Source organism: Euleptes europaea, chromosome 7, assembly GCF_029931775.1.
Source record: "Euleptes europaea isolate rEulEur1 chromosome 7, rEulEur1.hap1, whole genome shotgun sequence".
Lineage (NCBI taxonomy): Eukaryota > Metazoa > Chordata > Lepidosauria > Squamata > Sphaerodactylidae > Euleptes > Euleptes europaea.
The window spans coordinates 52,121,293-52,141,426 of NC_079318.1; positions in this window are offsets into that span (position 1 = coordinate 52,121,293).

Consider the following 20,134-nt stretch of genomic DNA (forward strand, 5'->3'; position numbering starts at 1 on the left):
GTTTACGCACACACATATACACAGACTTTATCCCTTTTGCTGTTCTCCCTCCCTCTTGCTCATTTGTTCGCCTGCTGTTGCCATTTTTTTTTTTTTACATGCAAGTTGCCATGTAAAAATTTGTTAATGAAATATTTGCTTAGAAGTCTGCTCTGGGCTAGGCTGATAACCTATCTGTGTTTGAGTTTGGCTTCCCATATTCTAAATACTCATCTTCTCTCTGTTTAGCTTATTGATTGGTTTGGCAAGAAAAGCAGCCTTGTCATCAGTGACCAAGGTCGAACTAAACAAAAAGGGACAGGAGGGGAGGGGGGAATAAAAAATAAGTTGAACTTATGAGCACAGTGAGGCAAGAATAGAATATCCGTCCTGACAGAAGTGTTCTTAAAGTGACAGGCTTGAGGCCTACTCAGAGGACCATTGGGCACTTAAGGCCCTGGAAGAAGGGATTGAAAAGACAAAAACAGTTGGTTCCCAGCCCATGACAAACTCGCTATGTGACATGTAGGATGTGAACTTTGGCACATCACGACAAACACTTGAAAAGTGACACTAATGGTAGCAAGTTTGTCTCTGATGGCCAATGCTCATGACCTCCATGCCACAGGCACAGGCTACAAGTAGGGTTGCCAGATTGCATAGGGTTGCCAACCTCCAGGTAATAGCAGAAGATCTCCTGCTATTACAACTGATCTCCAGCCAATAGAGATCAGTTCACCTGGAGAAAATAGCCGCTTTGGCAATTGGACTCTCTGGCATTGAAGTCCCTCCCCTCCCCAAATCCCACCCTCCTTAGGCTCCACCCCCAAAACCTCCTGCCGATGGCAAACAGGGACCTGCCAACCCTAAGATTGCAGCCCAGACAAGGTGCAAGCTGGACTATATTTTGGGGAGTAGGACTGAGGGGTGAGAGGAATATGTAAGAGAAGCCACATCTACCTCATCTTGTCATTTAGAGTTACGCTCAAATTCTCCATCCTAATGATCAGTCAGCATGTGTAGCTTCTCACATGCCCTTTACACAAGGGCACAAAATTGTCCTTTATCTTTTATGTCTGTCTTCTGTTGCTCCACCCAATGGTCACAACTAGAATCACTGTTGCTGAATAAACTAAGAAGCTTTTGGAGGTTTTTTCCTTTGATTCCTAATCCCAGTATGTACATGTGAAAACTTTCCTACATGAACCTACATTCTCCTTTCTCTTCCACAAACATATTTTTCTTTTGCCTCTGTTGATGATTCCTTTTGTATTTACTTCAGAATTCATACCTTGCCTTCCCTTTCTTCACTAAAAAAGAGGCATAAAATGGCACCTGCAGCATCCATAAAATGGTATCCGCAGCATTCATGATCTAGGCAAGGTGATCCATGCTAGTAGTCACAGTCGGTTTAGTTTATATTATTGCATTTCTGTAGGGCTGCCTTTGAAGAAAATTAGGAAACTACAGTTGGTTCAGAATGTAGCAAATAGATTCAAAGACATAAACTGGCTACCAGTTATTTTATGTACTCCAGGGCAATCATTCATAAGCATAGTTGTGTGTGTGTGTGTGTGTGTGTGTGTTAAGTGCCATCAAGTTGCATCCGACTCATGGCGACCCTATGAATCAATGTCCTCCAAAACATCCTATCTTTAACAGCCTTGCTCAGGTCTTGCAAATTGAGGGCCAGGGCTTCCTTTACAGAGTCAATCCATCTCTTGTTGGGTCTTCCTCTTTTCCTGGTGCCTTCAACTTTTCCTAGCATGATTTTCTTTTCTAGTGACTCTGGTCTTCTCATAATGTGACCAAAGTATGATAGCCTCAGTTTAGTCATTTTAGCTTCTAGGGTCAGCTCAGGCTTGATTTGATCTATAACACACTGTTTGTTTTTTTTGGCAGTCAATGGTATCTCTAACACTTTCCTCCAATACCACATTTCAAAAGAATCTACTTCCCATTAGGGCTGTCCATTCGGTTCATCCCAAACCGAAAAACAGCCGAATTTCCCTCGATTTGGGGTTTTCAGTTTTGATGGAACCAAATTCAAAAAAAGTGGGAAAACGACGAGCCGAATTTGGCGAGTTCGGGGCGATCGCCCAATAAATTCAGCAAATTCGGGGGCTCCGAATCAGCAGCATAACTGTCAGTTAGTAAGCAACTAGCAGCATTCTCCTGCCGCCAATGGTGGCCAAGCCGGGTCTTCTTCTGGCCAGTCAGTTGCGGTTGAGTGCATGAGCCCAGCTGCTGCGTGGCTCAGGGAGAGAAAGAGAGAGTGTCTGTTTGTGTGTGTGAGAGATCCCCGTGGGGGGTGGGTGCATGTTCACATTCACGCCTTTCCGCTGCTCTGGGGGGGGGCATTTTTGGAGGTAAAGGTCCCAAACATTCAGTGTAGCTTGAGGGGACCCTTCCTGCAAGAACCCCTAAGTTTTGTGAAGATTGGGCCAGGGGGGGCCGAGTTATGGGGCCCAGAAGGAGTCCCCCCATCGGCCCATTGCAATAAAACCATTACAAACACGTTCGCGCCTTTCTGCGGCTCCGGTGGAGGCACGTTTGGAGGTAGAGGTCCCACACTTTCAGTGTAGCTTGAGGGGACCCTTCTTGCAAGAACCCCCAAGTTTTGTGAAGACTGGGACCCGGAAGGGGTCCCCCCACCCATCTGCCCATTGGAATACAGCCTTTAAAAACACATTCGCGTTGGGCCGTACCATTACCCCGGCCCGGGGGTCTGGTTGCCTCGGCAGTTGGGCCATACCATTACCCCAGCCCGGGGTCTGGTTGCCTCGGCAGTTGGGCTGTACCATTACCCCGGCCCGGGGGTCTGACTAAAAGGCAATTAATCCCGAGTTATGGGGTCCCCCCCATCCACCCATTGGAATGAATGGGAGCAGGGAATCCTTAATGTGCATCTAGAGAGCGGCAGATCCAAGGCAAAACCTCCCGTGCATAAATGGCCAGAGAGTATGTGTGTGTGAGTCTGCTAGAATCGTATTGGATTACTCCTGAGTCTTGACTCCCAGTCCCTGCTCCTGATGGAAGGGAAGAAGACATCCACAGTAAGACCCATTTGGGGGCTTTTCTCTATAATTCTCTATATATTTTTTCCTGTGTGTGTGAATGTGGGGGGGATTCTGTGTTTGTGTGTGTGTGTGAGAGAGAGAGAGGGGGGAAGCCAAAGGGGGGGGTGGAAATACCTGTTCTGCTGGGGGGTGGGCTTGATTGCCTCTGTGTGGGACTGTGCTTTCTACTGTTTTCACCGGTTGCCAACTTTGTGTGGAGTTAACTGTGGGTCAGTGAGTCTCTCTCTCTGGCTGGTTTCCTATTGTTTCCAATGGGCTGTGCAGCCGCTCCTGTTGTTTCGAATGGGCTAGCCTGTCATTCGTTTTAGTACATCCCCTGTAATGTATTTCAGTGGAGTCAATGCAAGTCAACCAACATTCCCCTCTCCCATCATTTTCAATGGGCTGGGCAGCCTCTCCCATTGCTTCCAATGGGCTGACTTGTCATTCATTTTAGTACATCCCTTTTAATGGCTTTATTCCAATGGGCAGATGGGGGACCCCTTCCAGACCCCATAACTCAGGGGGCCCTGACCCAATCTTCACAAAACTTGATGGTTCTTGCAAGAAGAGTCCCCTCAAGCTACACTGAAAGTGTGGGATCTCTACCTCCAAAAATGCCCCCCGGAGCCGCAGAAAGCAGCGAATGTGTTTGTAATGGCTTTATTGCAATGGGCAGATTGGGGGGACCCCTTCCGGGCCCCATATCTCAGGGGGCCCTGACCCAATCTTTACAAAAATTAGGGGTTCTTGCAAGAAGTGTCCCCTCAAGCTACACTGAATGTTTGGGACCTTTACCTCCAAAAATACCCCCCCCCCGGAGCCGTGGAAAGCTGTGGAGCCGCGGATGTGTTTTTAATGGCTTTATTCCAATGGGCAGATGGGGGACCCCCTTCCGGGCCCCATAACTCGAGGCCCCCTGACCCAATCTTCACAAAACTTGGGGGTTCTTGCAAGAAGGGTCCCCTCAAGCTACACTGAAAGTTTGGTACATCTACCTCCAAACATGCCCCCCCGGAGCCGCAGAAAGGCGCAAATGTGCTTTAAATGGCTTTATTTGGCCGAATTCTTTCCCCGAACTCAGTGCCAAATTCCACAGATCCGAATCGGGGGAGTTCAGACTTCGGCATTTCTCGAATCAAAACGGGACAAATTTTGCCAAATCTGAATTTTACCGAATTTGTTTTTCAGCAGCCCTACTTCCTATCAGCTTTCTTCAATTTCCAGCTTTCACAGCCATACATAGTAATAGGGAATAAGATGGCCTGAATTAACTTGATCTTGGTGGCCAGTGACACATCCATACACTTAAGAATCTTTTCTAGCTCCTTCATGGCTGCTCTTTTAACATCCTTCTAAGTCCGTGTGTTTAGATAGGTGTAACTCTGCTTAGGAATTCATTATTAAGAAATACAAGGCATGAAAATGTAAGGTAAAGGTAAGGTTGCCAACTCCACACTGTGAAATTCCTAGAGATTTGGGAGTGCAGTCTGGGCAGGGCTATGTCTGGAGAGGGGAGGGAGTTCAGCAGGGAAGTGAGGCCATAGATTCCCCCCTCCACCCAAGCTTACATTTTCGCCAGAGGAACTCATCTCTGTATTCTGAAAATCAGTCTAATTCTGGGAAAATTCCAGTCCCCACCTGGAGGTTGGTGACCCTAGGTACAGGGGACGTAAATTATCTATTCAAAGAAATTCCATATTTTTCTAAAGGCCTATTGATTTCAATGACATCTTTGGAATTTTTTCCTTGCCTTACTTTTGTCCCTGAATAAGTAATATGAACATTGGCTTTTTGGTGGAATAAAGGGAGGTAGTTTCCTTCCTTCAGCAGATTGCATCAAATGCAGATTCAACAGAAATAAATCATTTACCCTGGCTTGCTATTCCCCTCCCCGCATTGCATTTTAAGCTCTGAAATTCCAAAGGCAGGTCTGTTCTTTATGTCAAGTTGCAATGCATTTCAGTTACTCTTGCTGGGCCTGGTGTCAGCCAGCCTGGCACTGCAAACTGTTTTCTTCTTTAAAGCCTGATCTACTTTTTAGGAAACTACAATCTTCCTGGAAATGAACCCAATTAAAGGTAACCAGGAGGCCTCTCGTGGCTTATTGTTTCAATTAAAGTCCCCTCTGAGGCTATGCCCATAAAGTAGTGCCGCAATACCCACAGGGTCAGAATAAAGAAAGATGATCTGCAACGGTTGCTGCCCTGGGGTTCAGAAAATCAATTGATCTTCTGTTATACTAGACTTCTGCATTTATTAATTATTTGCTTAAGAACCAGAGATCATTTGACACAAGGCAATAAGAATGCAAAGAGAAAAAAATTGTTCCTGATGGACTTCTGCCTAGATATATAACATTTCTAGAAAGTTTGAAGCCAGTGGCAGGGGTGGTGGGAGGACAGAAATTTTGGAGAACCCAAAATTTATTTTAGTAATTTAATAACATAAAAACATCATTTCAGAGGGTAGCTATGTTGGTCTACAGTAGAACAGCTAGATTCAAGTTAGGGTTTTTGGGACAGAGCCTGAGAAGGGTGGGGTTTGGGGAGGGGAGAGACTTCAATTCCTTAGAGTCCAATTGCCAAAGTGGCCAGGTGAACTCCAGGTGAATTGATCTCTATCAGCTGGAGATCAGTTGTAATTGCGGGAGATCTCCAGCTACTACCTGGAGGTTGGAAACCCTAAGTCGAGTCCAGTAGCACCTTAGGGACCCACAATATTTTTGGAGATAGATCACAATGGGTAGCCATGTTGTGTCTGTCAATAGCCGTAGAAAAGAGCAAGAGTCCAGTAGCACCTTAAAGACTAACAAAATTTCTGGTAGGGTATAAGCTTTCATGAGCCACAGCTTACCTCTTCAGAGTCTTTCAAGATTTTTGGAGTATAAGCTTTCAAGAGTCAAAGCTCCCATTAAAATTAAGCTTTTATTCAAAGTGGGTTAGCAGATAAAATTGTGTTATTGGGTATATATATGGAATTTAAAAGTATAAATATCCTCATTTTCTATAAGAAAAGCTGCCAGTATAATAAATGCTTAAGAAAGTGTTGAAAACTGCTGCCCCATGTTACCATAGAACAGGGGTCCTCAAACTATGGCCCGCAGGCTGGATCCGGCCTGTCAGGGTCCTGAACCCGGCCCCTTTAAAAAATTGCAGCTGCAAGGTAATGCTGGGAGGAAGCTGCGTGTCACTCTAGCAGCCCTTCCCCACTCTATGGCGAGCCTCCCTTTCCGCCCCTCACTTTTGTGCCTATTGCAATGTTTTCAGGCACGCAGCCGTAAAGCAGGGGGGGTGGCTGGCGGGAAAATCGCGGGCTACCAGGGCTGGGAAGGGGAGGTCGCGCAGCGGCTGGCAGGATGGGGCTGCTGGAGCAGTGCTGCGAGGCTTTCGGCGCCGGAGACTTGTACCAGGTGCTGGGCGTGCCGCGCGGTGCTTGGCGGAGGAGATCCGCCACGGCTACCACAAGGCCTCCCTGCGGGTGCACCTGGACCTCGCCGACCTGGAGGACAGGGCGAAAGCCACCCGACACTTCCAAGTAAGGGAGCGGCGGGGAGCTGCCCACCCCTGCTCAAGCCTGGCTCGGGTGGAAGGGAGTGGGGCTGGGCGGCCTCTCCCCCTGCCTCTCCCCCTGCCTCCTCCTCCTCCTCTTTCCCTAGCTGGCTGCGACAGGCAGAAATGTGACAGGTGACGCTTCCCCTTACCGTGGAGGATGAAGACGCATAAAGCAGACTTTCACACCACGCATAAACTGTGGGACTCCCTGCCCCAGGATGTGGTGAGGGCTGACAACTTGGAAGGCTTTAAGAGGGGAGTGGGCATGTTCATGGAGGAGAGGGCTGTTCATGGCTATTAGTAAAAACGGATGTGAGTCATGATGCATACCTGTTCTCCCCAGGATCAGAGGAGCAGCCTTTTATATTAGGTGCTGTGAAACACAGGCAGGATAATGCTGCTGCAGTCCTCTTGTTTGTGGGCTTCCACAAACAAGACATAAGACGACTGCCAATACAGTTGTTTGTGTTGGCCTGGTTGGCCACTGTGTGAATGGACTGGTGGACTTGATGGACCTTGGTCTGATCCAGCATGGCCTTTCTTACGTTAATTGTTTTACGAACTTTTTTGGGATTAATACCCTTCCTTCAATGAGCTTAGAAGAACATTCTTAGAATCAGTGTGAATAGGAATTTGTTCATATTTTTTTTCAAACTATAGTCTGGCCCCCAACAGTGTTTGAGGGACAGTGAACTGGCTCCCTGTTTAAAAAGTTTGAGGACCCCTGCCATAGAACATGTATCTTTAATAGGTAGGAAAAAATAATTTTGAAGGTAGAACAAAACTCCCGTAGCAAACTGTGTGTGTGTGTGTGTGTGTGTGTGTGTGTGTGTGATTTAAACAGAAACTCTTTCAAAAAGACACAACAGGGACCAGCATATTTGGATATTAAGGTAAACTTAAGGTAAACTTAAAACTTAAAATGGAAAATACAGCTCTTTAATAATGTATTATCATTAACCACATTATAGGATATTAATTATTGCCAAAATCATTTACATTTCAACAACAAAAAATCTTGAAAATATTATATATGTCTACAATATAAGAGCTTTCCCCAAGGATTCCCCCCAATTTTTCAATTTTTCCATTGAAAAAATTGAAAAACTCCTCAGACTTTATCATGTTGTACATTTGGAATGAGTGGAACATTTTGTAAGACAAGTTTCTTTTTTCAGTTAAAAAGACAAACGTTTTCATAGGAGGGTTTGTTTTCTAAATTCCTCCCAAAATTCTCAGACACCTGACAGAAATCCTTTCCATCAGTAGAGAAACTGTCCATACTCTCCAATGGTATTTTCTGCCTCGCTAGATGTACTGAATTTGCACCTAACTTTGGAGATCCCTTTCTGCCTTTGCCTCTTTCGAATGACACTGATGTTTTCCATGATGAGGCAGCCTGGATAACTTTGCAGTGAATGGTGCAGTCCTGAAAATGTTAGCATCTGGAGCGCAAGATTTTCTTCAAATGCAAGTGTATGCAACACATGACATCTAAATGCAAAAGGAGCTGCAGGGGGAAATGTGGTTTGAATTCATTCTCAGAGATCAAGAGCCGAGGTGAAAGGTTGGGGAGGGCAGCTGAGGCAATGGCACTGGAGACGGGCAGGAGTTTGGGTGAGAAAGAGCTTTGCTAACCTACTGATCAGCTCCCAGCAGTTGGGGGACAGCAGCTCCTTCCTCCTCCTGCAGCATAAATGGTGGCTGTGGGGTGCACTAGTGGTGGCTTCAACTCCTTCCCCTACCTACCCATCTAGCTTCTCCCACTTCCTTCTCCCTGCTGTTTGGAAGTGAGGAGGATGTGTGTGGCAACTCCTGGCTTCCCTCCCACCAGCACATGGACTTTCCTGGCTCCAGCTCCCCTCATCTGGGAAAGCGTTTGGGGATTTTATAACCCTCCCACCATGTTTTTAAACATGGGGGTCAGGGCACGGGGGTAATGCTAACGCCAATGCTGGGAGTTGAGCCGGCCCCGGGGGGGGGGCAGCAACAGCAATGGTTGGGCCTGCCCCAGGTTCGGGTGCAGGGGCAATGAGGGGTAGAAGTTCCAGCTTCTCCTCCCACCCCACCCAGCTTAAATGCTGCTAATGCCTACCTACAGTGGCTCTACCACTTCAACAGAGAAGCATGGTCTGACATGCACAGACAATGCTACTCTGTTTTGGGGGGATTTAAACACTCCTCCATCCCCCCCCCCCATGTTTTTAGATTTTTCTGCAAACCTGGAGTTCCCCCAAGTTTGGAGAAAAATCTCCTTTATGGGCCCAATCCACAGATTTACATATCCACAGATATGCTCACGTGTGACTATTAGATATATAGATGATAAGAAATAATATATAATCATAATATAAATAATAGTAATATCTTAAATGGCCACGCACACCTCTTTCATACCACTTCCATCTGCCCCCAGACTATGATATAGGGAGCAGGCTGTCAATTAACTAAATGGGTTCTGTTCATTAGACTACACTGGCTGCAGTCGTTTTCACACTTAACATAGAATATTGCTTTTCTCCTGCTTCTCTAGTTCAAAAGTACTTCCCACACACCCCAGGAATCTGAGAATTGTCTTTTTTTTTTCAATGCCGCTCCCATGAGAGGCTATTCCAGAGGGGACTGCCCCTTTCCAGAACAACTAAAAAGTGTCTGGAGAATAGAGTTATCTATGATGGGTTGAGGTGTAGAACCTCAAGTAATCCAGGATGTACACAAAAGATCCACTCTCTGCACTTTTCAATTTTGCCCAGTATTTTGAAGGAGATGTGAATATTTGCAGTTAGTGTTATGCCAAATAAAGGGATCTCCTTTTATTGGGGAAATTAGCTAGGAGACTGGTAGAGCTTTGCAAGAAGGTTGGTGTCGGGAATCTTTCAGATGTATTTTTTACGGGGATGAGCACATCAGTGGAAATGTTCCCAATGACGACGTTTTTTTGAATGTAAGGGTTTTATTGAGAATAATCAAATTTGTATACACACTCACAGCAAAACACAAGAATCCCAATACATTCAAGAACTAGGAAATAAAAGACAAGAGGGGGTGGATGCAAGGATAAGAGGTTCCTAGGAGCAATTATAGTTAGCAATCAGAGGTGTGACATCCAGAAAGGCAGCTGCATGGAAAGAAGAACAACCAGCATTTCTTGTAAGGAAAGCAATAGGAACGGTACACACAAGTACAGGGTGCTCGTTTTGGATCCAAGAAAACAGTCACACTTTGCCATTGCAGAAGGGGAGATATTTATGCCTGAAACGTGTCCTGGGGTACTGTGAAGTCATCAGTAACCAAACATTACTGGTGGACAAAGGCTTGATTGCTCTTTGATTAGCTTAGGAGTTTTAGTTACAAAAGACAAGAGATGGGAACAATACCTTGAGTAAGTTCTGTTATAGATTTCTAAATGAAGGAAAATGTTTCTCATGAAGGAGGGGATGATTCAGAGGAGATTGGTTCCTGGCTATTTTGCAACTTGATGGGTTTGTTTTCTGGACATCTGGACATGTTGAGTAAAGATTCCAGGTTCCCTGAATGGGGTTTAATTATTTGAGGAGATTACCAGGGTTTCCTTATCGGCTGCAGGAGAAAGCTAAACATATACTGAAGAAGGTGTGTTTCCGTCTCATTGTTCCAGGTTGCACCTGGCATAAGCCTGAGGGGAGGCAGTCAGACAAGCCTGGGCTTACCCGGTCGGCTCTGGAGTCTGTCACAAAGATGGATGCCAGAAAGGTCCAATTTTGTCTTTGGCTACACAGCAGTCCCCTCTCCTTGTGTGTTTACTCCAGTCCTGTACACCTCATTGGGCATACCTGGTAGCCTAGGGTGCACTGGCAGGGTTACATATGGGCCTCTTGCAATCACCTAAACATTTTTGAAAAGATTTTTGGTTGAAAGGTTTTAGCCTAAAGCTTTGATGCTTCTCAGGACCTTCAGGGGCAAACTACTGGATGCCCTGAGTTGTGATTGTTTTAAGCGTCTCCTCTTTTTCCATGGTCTGCAGGGAAACAGTGCTTTCTATAAACTGACACACCACAGCAGAAGTTAGTGACGGTCTCTCTTCACATCAATTTGGCAAAAGACGGCTTAGTTTGTGCACCAATTAGCTGCCAGCGAGGCAGCAGAACGCTCTGCTTGCTGGGTTAATAATGGTTTGAAACGAAAGTGTCTTCCCAGCCTCGCCTTTCAGTTCAGCTGGCATAATGATAAGACATTGTTTTCCTCAATTAATATCTCATTCTGACACTGCTTACCAGTTCGAGGAGGTCATAAGGTGGTCTAGTGCGAGCCTGACTTCTCTCCCTCGTGCATTTCTCCTTCACCCCTTGGGAAATTTATGTCTGTCTTGGGCATCTGTCTCTTGTCTTCCTTTTGTGACAATCCTGAGGCGCAGAATACATTACAAACATATTTGAGAAACGGGAGTCTGTCAGCATGATACCTTTGTTGTGTCCTAAAGGCTTCCCTCGTCTCCTCGGGTGACCTCGTGCTCCTTTGGTATTTGCAAACATTTGTCCATTATCTGCCTTATCCTCCTGTGCAATCTTCTGTTCATCCTCTGCTTTTCTTACCACACTTTATTGCACGGAATTTCAATTCTATAATCTGCCCAATTTCCCCCTCAAGTTGATGTTTTGTACACCATGCCTTTTGAAAATTGCTCTCCTCCGCTGCTCCCCTTTGTTCCTTGCTGCCAGCCATTCACACGTCATGTGGAGAAAACAGGGTGCATGATGGGGGCACTGACTCCCCACTCTTCCCACTGATATCTTGGTCTCTCTCAGGTTCAAGATTCTTTGTTAGAGACCTACTGGGAAGCTTATTGTGCTAGAAACAGAGCTGAGAAAATAGACTCAATCTGTGCCTTTGGTTTAAAGTAAGAATTGGCAGCAAAATTTGAATTGCGAGAATGTGGAGGAGAACTTCCCCTGAGATTGTTCAGCTTTAATCTGCTGACTGTTTGATGGTTTTGGCCAAGTCATTTCATCTTACCCTCAGTTTCCTCATTGTAAAATGTGAACATTTGGGCAGACAGGTAGACTTGCTATGTCTCCAGCTATAGTGGGAGACCTCCCAGCAAACGTTTACTTTGCCTAAAATGCTGGCAGGAGAAAATGGAGTGGAAGATTGGGGATGTTGGTGCCCTGACGTCAATTCCATTTTACCATAGAGTTTTTTTTAAATCCTAGAGCCAGATGATGATGACTGGCATAATTTATAGGCCAAATTCAAAACATTTCTAAGGTGATGCACAAATTAAATTTAACACTAAATTGTTAAAACAATCAAATTTAAAAACAATCAAAACTACCAGAAGCAAAAAGAGAGTTCATTCCAAAAAGTCTCCCCCCCCCAAAAAAAGTGTGTTTTAATGCCTTTTAATTCCATAGGGATAGCCATGTTAGTATGTTGTAGCAAAAACAAACGAGTTTTGTGGCATTTTAAAGACTAACAGAATTTTATGCCAGAATATACGTTCATGGATTAGAGCTCCCTTCTTCACAGGCAATGAGTGGATCCTTCCTATGCAGCCATTTTTATATAGGTATATACTTACATAAAATGACTGCATAGCTTATTTATTTATTTACATTATTTATAGTCCGCCTTTCTCACTGAGACTCAAGGTGGATTACACAGTTTAAATCAGGGGTGCCGAACTCAATTGTTATAAGGGCCGGATATAACATAAATGCCACTTGGTCAGGCCGGGCCATGCCTTGCCAGCCCAGATCGGGAAAGGGGGTGGCTGCCTCGGCTGGCTCGAGGCCTGGATACGAGCTGTCAAGGGGCCAGATCCGGCCCGCGGGCCTTATATTTGACACCCCTGGTCTAAATTGTAAATTGATGTAATCAGTAGTAGAAATCTGAAGAAGAGGTCTCTAGTAAATAACATTGTGTTAGTTTTTAAAGTTCCAGAAGAAACAGAGGAGGAGGAGGAGGAGAGGAGGAGGAGGAGGAGGAGGAGGAGGAAGAGGAGGCGAGAGAGAGGGAGGGAGGGAGGGAGGGAGAGAGAGAGAGAGAGAGAGAGAGAAATTAACATTCACTCTTTTCAGCTTTCCAGTGTCATTACAGAAAGGGCCCTATATCTTGCGCAAGCCTAGCTACCACCCATGGAAATTGAGACCTGGCCGAGCCCTGTTAGCTGTTCTCAAATCACAGAAAGATTTGTATGGGAGGTGCTCCCAGAAATAAATATGGGTTACTTTCCCTGAGTATTGGACACGGATAGGAGGCTATAAATTAAAATATCCTCTCTTTTGTGCGTAAACTGCCTAACATAAATTTTCCTCTAATGTTAGAGCAATTTTTACTCCTTAAATCTGAGCAACCATCGGGATCTATTTTGTGTTACAGTGCACTAGATGGCTGCCTTGGCCAATGCTCCACCGTCCATTTCCCCTTCAGTAGCTCCTTATACAAAGGCAAACTGTCTCTTAAACCTTCACTGTTATTTTGCTTTTAGAACCATCCAGTGTTGGATGAATCACAGAAAGCCATAAACAGACCACTACAAAGCACCTAATTTTGCACTATTATTCCTGAGAGACTTTTTTTTTTCTGGGCACATCTGGTGATCACATTATTATGCCCTCAAGCATGAAGACTCATAACAATTATAATCTTTTCTCACTTATTGTGGGTTCAGCACATCTATACTAGAGATATCTTAAAGAACACATCACAAAGAAGCCAGGTTATGCTCTGAAGGTGGGATCTGTGTGTATCAAACCTTCTTTAAGCAACTGAAATTAAGACAGAAAAAATATGGAAATCACTGGTCGCACTTTGAATCTTGCTTGGGGGAAAAATCCCTACTACCTCTATTCTTCTGAAAATTAGAGGGTAGATCAGGGTTGGAACAAATGGTGTGTTTTTATGCTTGTTCTGGTGTTATTGTATACTGTTGACTTGATTTTCTTTGGAAACCACTTTGAGCTTTTATGAAAAGTGGTATCAGATCTAGCTTAAATAAATATATAACAGGAGCCAGCCAAAAAGAAGAGCTCTATTCTTCTTTTTCATAGATGGGGGGGAACCAAAGCAAATGCTGAAAAGAGGGGGGGGGAAGACATCAAAACTGGGTGAAACTGCAAAAAAAAGTAAGATCTTTTAAGACCTCCAAAAATGTTTGAAGAAGAAGAAGAATTGGTTTTTATATGCCGACTTTTTCTACCACTTAAGGGAGAATCAAACTGGCTTACAATCACCTTCCCCACAACAGACACCCTGTGAGGTAGATGAGGCTGAGAGAGCTGTGACTAGCCCAAGGTCACCCAGCTGGCCTTATATGTAGGAGTGGGGAAACCAACCCGGTTCACCAGATTAGCATCCGTTGCTTATGTGGAGGAGTGGGGAATCAAACCCGGTCCTCCAGATTAGGGTCCACTGCTCCAAAACACCGCTCTTAACCACTACATCACGCTCTACACCATGCTTTGCCCCTAATATTTCATCCTTGCTGTAATCACAGGCTGATTGGGTCCCACCACACAATTTCCCTCAGAAAAATGAGAACATACCCTCTTATATACCCAGCTTCTCTGTAGCTGTACATTGCAAAGCAGAAGATTGGTGGGGTGAAACACGTTTAGAGAAATAAAACAGCAATCCAGTGACACTGAAAAGACTAACAAAATATACTCCATCATAAGCTTCTGTGAATTAGAGTTCATTTCATTAGATGTGTGATATGTACATCCATTAGACCGGTGGTTTCCAAGCTGGGGACCAGCAACCCCTGAAGGGCAGTGAAGTTATTGTAATGGGTCGACTGGTTAGCCAGCTGTGACCTTTCCGGGGCAGAAAAGATCAGTCCACTGAGGTTCATGCCCTGGTTGCATCTACATTAGATTACTGCAATGCACTCTACACTGGGCTGCCCCTGAGAGGTGTTCAGACACTGCAAATGGTACAGAATACTGCCACCCAGATGTTGACTGGAGTGGGTCATAGGGACCATATCATTCTAGTGTTGGGGCATCTATGCTTGCTCCTAAATTGTTTCTGGGCACAATTCAAAGTGCTGGTTTTGACTTTCAAAGTCCTATATGGTTTGGGACCAATATACCTGAAGGACCACCTAATACCTTATGAACCTGTCTGACCACTTTGGTCATCACTGGCTGCCCTGCTTTGGCTGACCCCACCTTCTGAGATTAGGCGGGTGGCAACCCAGGAGAGGGTTTCTTCATCGTGGTACCAAAGCTCTGGAACTCTCTTCCCAGGGTGATTCATATGTCCCCTTCTGTTGCAGGCTTCTGCCAGGGGGTAAAGACCTTTTTTTTTGTTTGTTTCATTTGGCATTCCCTCAATGATCCCTCCTTCCTAACCAGTGCTTTTAGGTTTGGCATCTATTTTAACTCTTTTTTTTTTAAATTGTTTTAATGATATGTGTTTGGGAGGGGGGTTGATTTAAATGGTTTTAAAATGTAATTTTATCATGTATGTTTTAAATTGTTAGCCGTCTTGGTGGCGCTCGTAAGGACAGAAAGGCAGGATGCAACTTCTGTGAATAAAAGCTTTTTAAAATATGCAGTAAGGATTGTCATTTTGATCTTTTGGGTCATCGTATATTTTTCAATCAACAGATATTGATAGTACAACTACTATCATGGGTGGTCCACAATTTGTTTTCTGATGTTAAAAAGGTGTTCTCATACTTGAAAAGGTTGGGAACCACTGCATTAGACAAATACATATATTAACAACAAAATGTGGGGGGGAACAGGGAGGAGAACTCCATTCATCATTTTTGTGTACTTTATGATTGTTCTGTTTCTAAAGTTTTTTAAAAAATACTGTGGACTTGATTATATCCAGCTCAGGCAAGCATCTCTTTCCACCATGAGATATATGGAATTTACTCAGCTGCTAGACCTCATTGAGAAATGCACCTTTTCATATTTATTCTAACTCCTCCCAGCAGATCTAGGATTCCCTTTTACTGCCACCAACAGTTTGGGAGTTAGAATATACTTGTTTGGAGAGAACTTTTTCTGCCATTCTCATTGAGACTCCCTATCTTCTCATGAATGCTCCTTGAAATCCACTCAGCTGTATAATCCATTCAATTTTCCCAGGCCTGACCTTCTAAACTGTACAGCACACTATAAGATCTCTCCCCACATTTCTCTGTATGGAGGGGCTTTATGTTGGCTGAATGTGCTTGGCACCGAAGCAAAGCATACCTTTAATTTTCAGAAAGGGAATGTCTTCTTTTGCCCCGAAAAACCAACAGAATAGTTTCTGGGGATTTGTGCAGAAACATAAGGGAGAAAGGTCCAGCTCTGGATCCCAAAGATTTCAACCGCCCATGGAAATGGCCGGTGGCTTGTTTAATTAGCAAAGCCAGTGGCATCTTATGTATTTTATAATTTAGTAAAAATGCATCCACAGATGTCTTGAGCTGTCAATAATGATTTAAGCATAATCTCATTTGCATATAAATGTTTATGTACATTTGGAATTAATTTGAAAAAAAAATTTTTGCAGGTGAAATGAAATAAGCATTCATATAGCAGGGATTTAAGGAATATATTGGACACAATCTGTCAATCACATGTTTATCCTGGCCTTTTGCTGAGGTCAGGGTAGGATACATTATTCCTCGCTCCTTCATTTTACCCTCACAACAACTTTGACTCAGGTAGAAAAGGATAAAGGAGAGGAACAGGCCCAAGGTCACCAAATGAGGTTCATGGCGGGATGGGAATATGAACCCATTTCTTGCTGGTCTTAGTCTGACAAGAACACACACATGAACACATGAAGCTGCCTTTACTGAATAAGGCCCTTGGTCCATCAAAGTCAGTATTGTCTACTCAGATCAGCAGCAGCTCTCCAGGGTCTCAGGCAGAGGTCTTTCACATCACCTACCTGCATAGTCCCTTTAACTGGAGATGCTGGGGATTGAACCTGGGATCTTCTGCATACCAAGCAGATGCTCTACCACTGAGCCGCACTGACTTGCTCATTTCCTGCATTCCATAATCCATGCTATAGCTCCTGCAGGCACAGTTTGTGTCAGGGAGGAGGAGATTAGTGCAAGGCTGTCTTCTTCCTTGTCCATGGCTAGTCTTTTGGATAGGGTTGCCAGCTCCAGGTTGGGAAATACCTGGAGATTTGGGGGGCGGGGCCTGAGGAGGGCACGCTTTGGGGAGGGGAGGGACTTCAATGCCATAGAGTCCACCTTCCAAAGAGGCCATTTTCGACAGGGGAACTGATCTCTGTCACCTGGAGAGCAGCTGTAATAACGGGAGATCTCCAGCCACCACTAGGAGGCTGGCAACCCTACTTTTGGAGCATACACACACAAACACAGATCATGCATGAAGAAACTTATGGGCTGGGGCTCTTGTAGCCAAACGGTTGCCATCTCCCGGACTGTATCATATGGTAACCGAATAGACTCGTGTCCCAGCCGTCCCAGACCTGTGTCAAGCCCAGACGTTATGGACAGAGGCTCCTGTACAGGGAGGAACCATGGGGAAAGAAGCCCCTTACTGAGAACCAGAGGGAATCCATTTCCTCTGTGCCCAGACAGCCGCAGCCATTGCTCAAGGAACGACTGGACTCACAGGCAACCTGCCCCACCTTCCATCTGCATCACTGATGGCTCATCGGAAACCTCCGAGATAACACCGGCAGAAGATCGCACCTCCGGCGTCAAATGAATGTGTCACCCGAGCGACCATCAAGGTCTTTGTTCACTCAGGGAACCACGAGGGGTAATCTAATAAACCCCCGCCACAGATAGAGTATAACTGAGGACGCCAGCCCACGCTCGCTCACTTCTTCTTCTCCTTTTCATACCTACTGTTACTCTGTCGGTTTGGGTAAGCACTGCCTGACCATGCACCCCTCCTGCCGTGCTGGTCAAGTCACGGGAACCCCCTGCCCCCTTCTCCCCTTGCCTTTGCCGCACAGATCCCAGGACACCATCTTCAGGATCAGGTGATTATCGCCCCATCTTCAAAGGGACCCTGCCAAATTGGCAAATGTTCTGCTTTTACTACCTTTATTCTCTATGCTCTGAGTGTATGTTGTGAAAGTCTGTTTTGCTTGTGTGAGTATACATAATTGAGTAAAATCTGTTAAACAAAATCCATCTCCTCCACCTTATTTTGGGGGTCACAGAACAGGCTCTCATATACACAGGTTAGATCCTGTTTAGTTACGCCTTTTGCCAGTTAATAATTTGCTATTCCCCACATAACCGTTCATAACTGAGCAATTTGGCTAACACGCCAGCAAGGATGATTGTGTGTTCTTTTCTGAAAGATGTGCATGTGCTTCCCAATCAGGAAAGTAATTGGTGTTACACACTTGAAGACCCCCTGGGAAAGGAAAGAAGAGGGGCTTCATTGAACCCTATGCCTATGAGATGTGAGGATTCACCTAGATGGTACCAGTATTACTGCTGCTGTTGTTAATTTACATATAGGGTTGCCAACCTCCAGGTAATAGCTGGAGATCTCCTGCTATTACAACTGATCTCCAGGTGACAGAGATCAGTTCACCCGGTGAAAATAGCTGCTTTGGCAATTGGACTCTATGGCATTGAAGTCCCTCCCTTCCCCTAACCCCGCTTTCCTCAGGCTCTGCCCCAAAAACCTCCTGCCAGTGGCAAAGAGGGACCTGGGAACCCTATTTATATAATAGGATCAAGCGGCTTAGAACTTTACAGCACCTAAAGCTAGCAAGTGAGAGAATAGTAGAGGGAGGATAGGAATCAGCATGACAAATGTGTTTAGATATACTTGAATATTCTTGAACATTGTTTTGTTGTTGTTTATTTATATCCTGCCTTTCTTCCTTACGAGGGCCCAAAGTAGCTCACATCATTTTCCTCACCTCCATTTTACCCTCACAACAACTATGTGAGGTAGGTGAGGCTGAGAGTGCGGGACCGGCCCACGGGCACCCAGCATGCTTCCGAGGCATGAGTGGGGATTCAAGCCTGGATTTCCCAGATCCTAGTCTGACACTTTGAAAAGCCTCGTGGTGCAGAGTGGTAAGCTGCAGTACTGCAGTCCAAGCTCTGCTCACCACCTGAGTTCGATCCCGACAGAAGTCGGTTTCAGGTAGCCGGCTCAAGGTCAACTCAGCCTTCCATCCTTCCGAGGTTGGTAAAATGAGTACCCAGCTTGCTGGGGGTAAAGGGACAATGACTGGGGAAGGCACTGGCAAACCACCCCGTAAAGAAAGTCTGCCTAGTAAGCGTCGGGATGTGACGTCACCCCATGGGTCAGGAATGACTCTGTGCTTGCACAGGGGACCTTTACCTTTACCTTTTACCTAGTCTGACACTTTAACCACTACACCATGCTGGTTGATGATTGGGAGGGGGGATTAAATATCAGTTTAGGCCCCATTTGGCTTTGCGTAATGATATAGTATAGCCCAAACCGTTCAGATTTCAGATGTTAAGCTGGGTCAGTGCTTGGATGGGAGACACAACCAAGGAACACTTTGCAGAGGGAGGCAATGGCAAACTACCTCTGCTTAATCACTTGCCTTGAAAACCCTATGCAGTTGCCATAAGTCAGCTGTGACTTGATGGCACTTTGCGCGCGCACAGGCCCATTTCCCAGCTTGCATAAAACTCCATCCCCTTCCTAAAGACACCCACCCTTCTAACTCTTCTGTAAATAATTGTTAAAATTCCTGTTTTAGTTCACCAGCAAAGAATGTGTTGAGATCACAATGTTCTGTAACAAGGATCACAGACAAAGGATTTAAATATTGTATGCTCTTCATTCATCTTTAATATCATTACAACTTGGTTAAAGTATTTCCGTCCACTGAATGAAAAAGCTACAGAGGCATGACTGTCGTTCAGTTTCAGACTGCTAAATGTTTAACAAGAGAGCTGGCATCATAAGAGCAAAAGAGTCTGATCTCCGAAAACAGTTTTGGCTTGTCGTGGAAGAGTTTGTGATGAGCATTTTAGAGGAAATGAATAGTCTGGCCACCTATGCACCTGCAGAGGCCCCTTCAAAATAGGAAGTGATGTGATTCAGGTCATGCTGTACTAACAATGAGGAGAAAGGGTTGTTTTACAGCCTCTCTCAGTTCTGATGTCCTGTCAGCGTCCAGAGGGCAAGTCTAGAAATGTGTTTTTACACATTGCAGAAGGAAGTATAAGTAATAGTACTCACCAGACCACTCATATGCTGGGTTACTCATAAGAACATAAGAAAGGCCATGCTGGATCAGACTAATGTGCATTAAGTCTAGCACCTAATAGAATAGGCATGCTCCTCTGATACTGGAGATAATAGGTATGCATCATGACTAGTGTCCATTTTTACTAGCAGCTATGTATACCCCTCTCCTCCATGAACATGTCCACTCCCCTTTTAAAGCCTTCCAAGTTGGCAACCATCACCACATCCTGTGGCAGTGAGTTCCACAATTTAACTGTGCATTGTATGAATACTTCCTTTTATCTGTTTTGAATCTGTCACCCTCCAGCTTCAGCAGGAGCAGGATTGAAGTGAAGAGCCTTGTAACCCAACCCTATGCATGTTCAGTTGA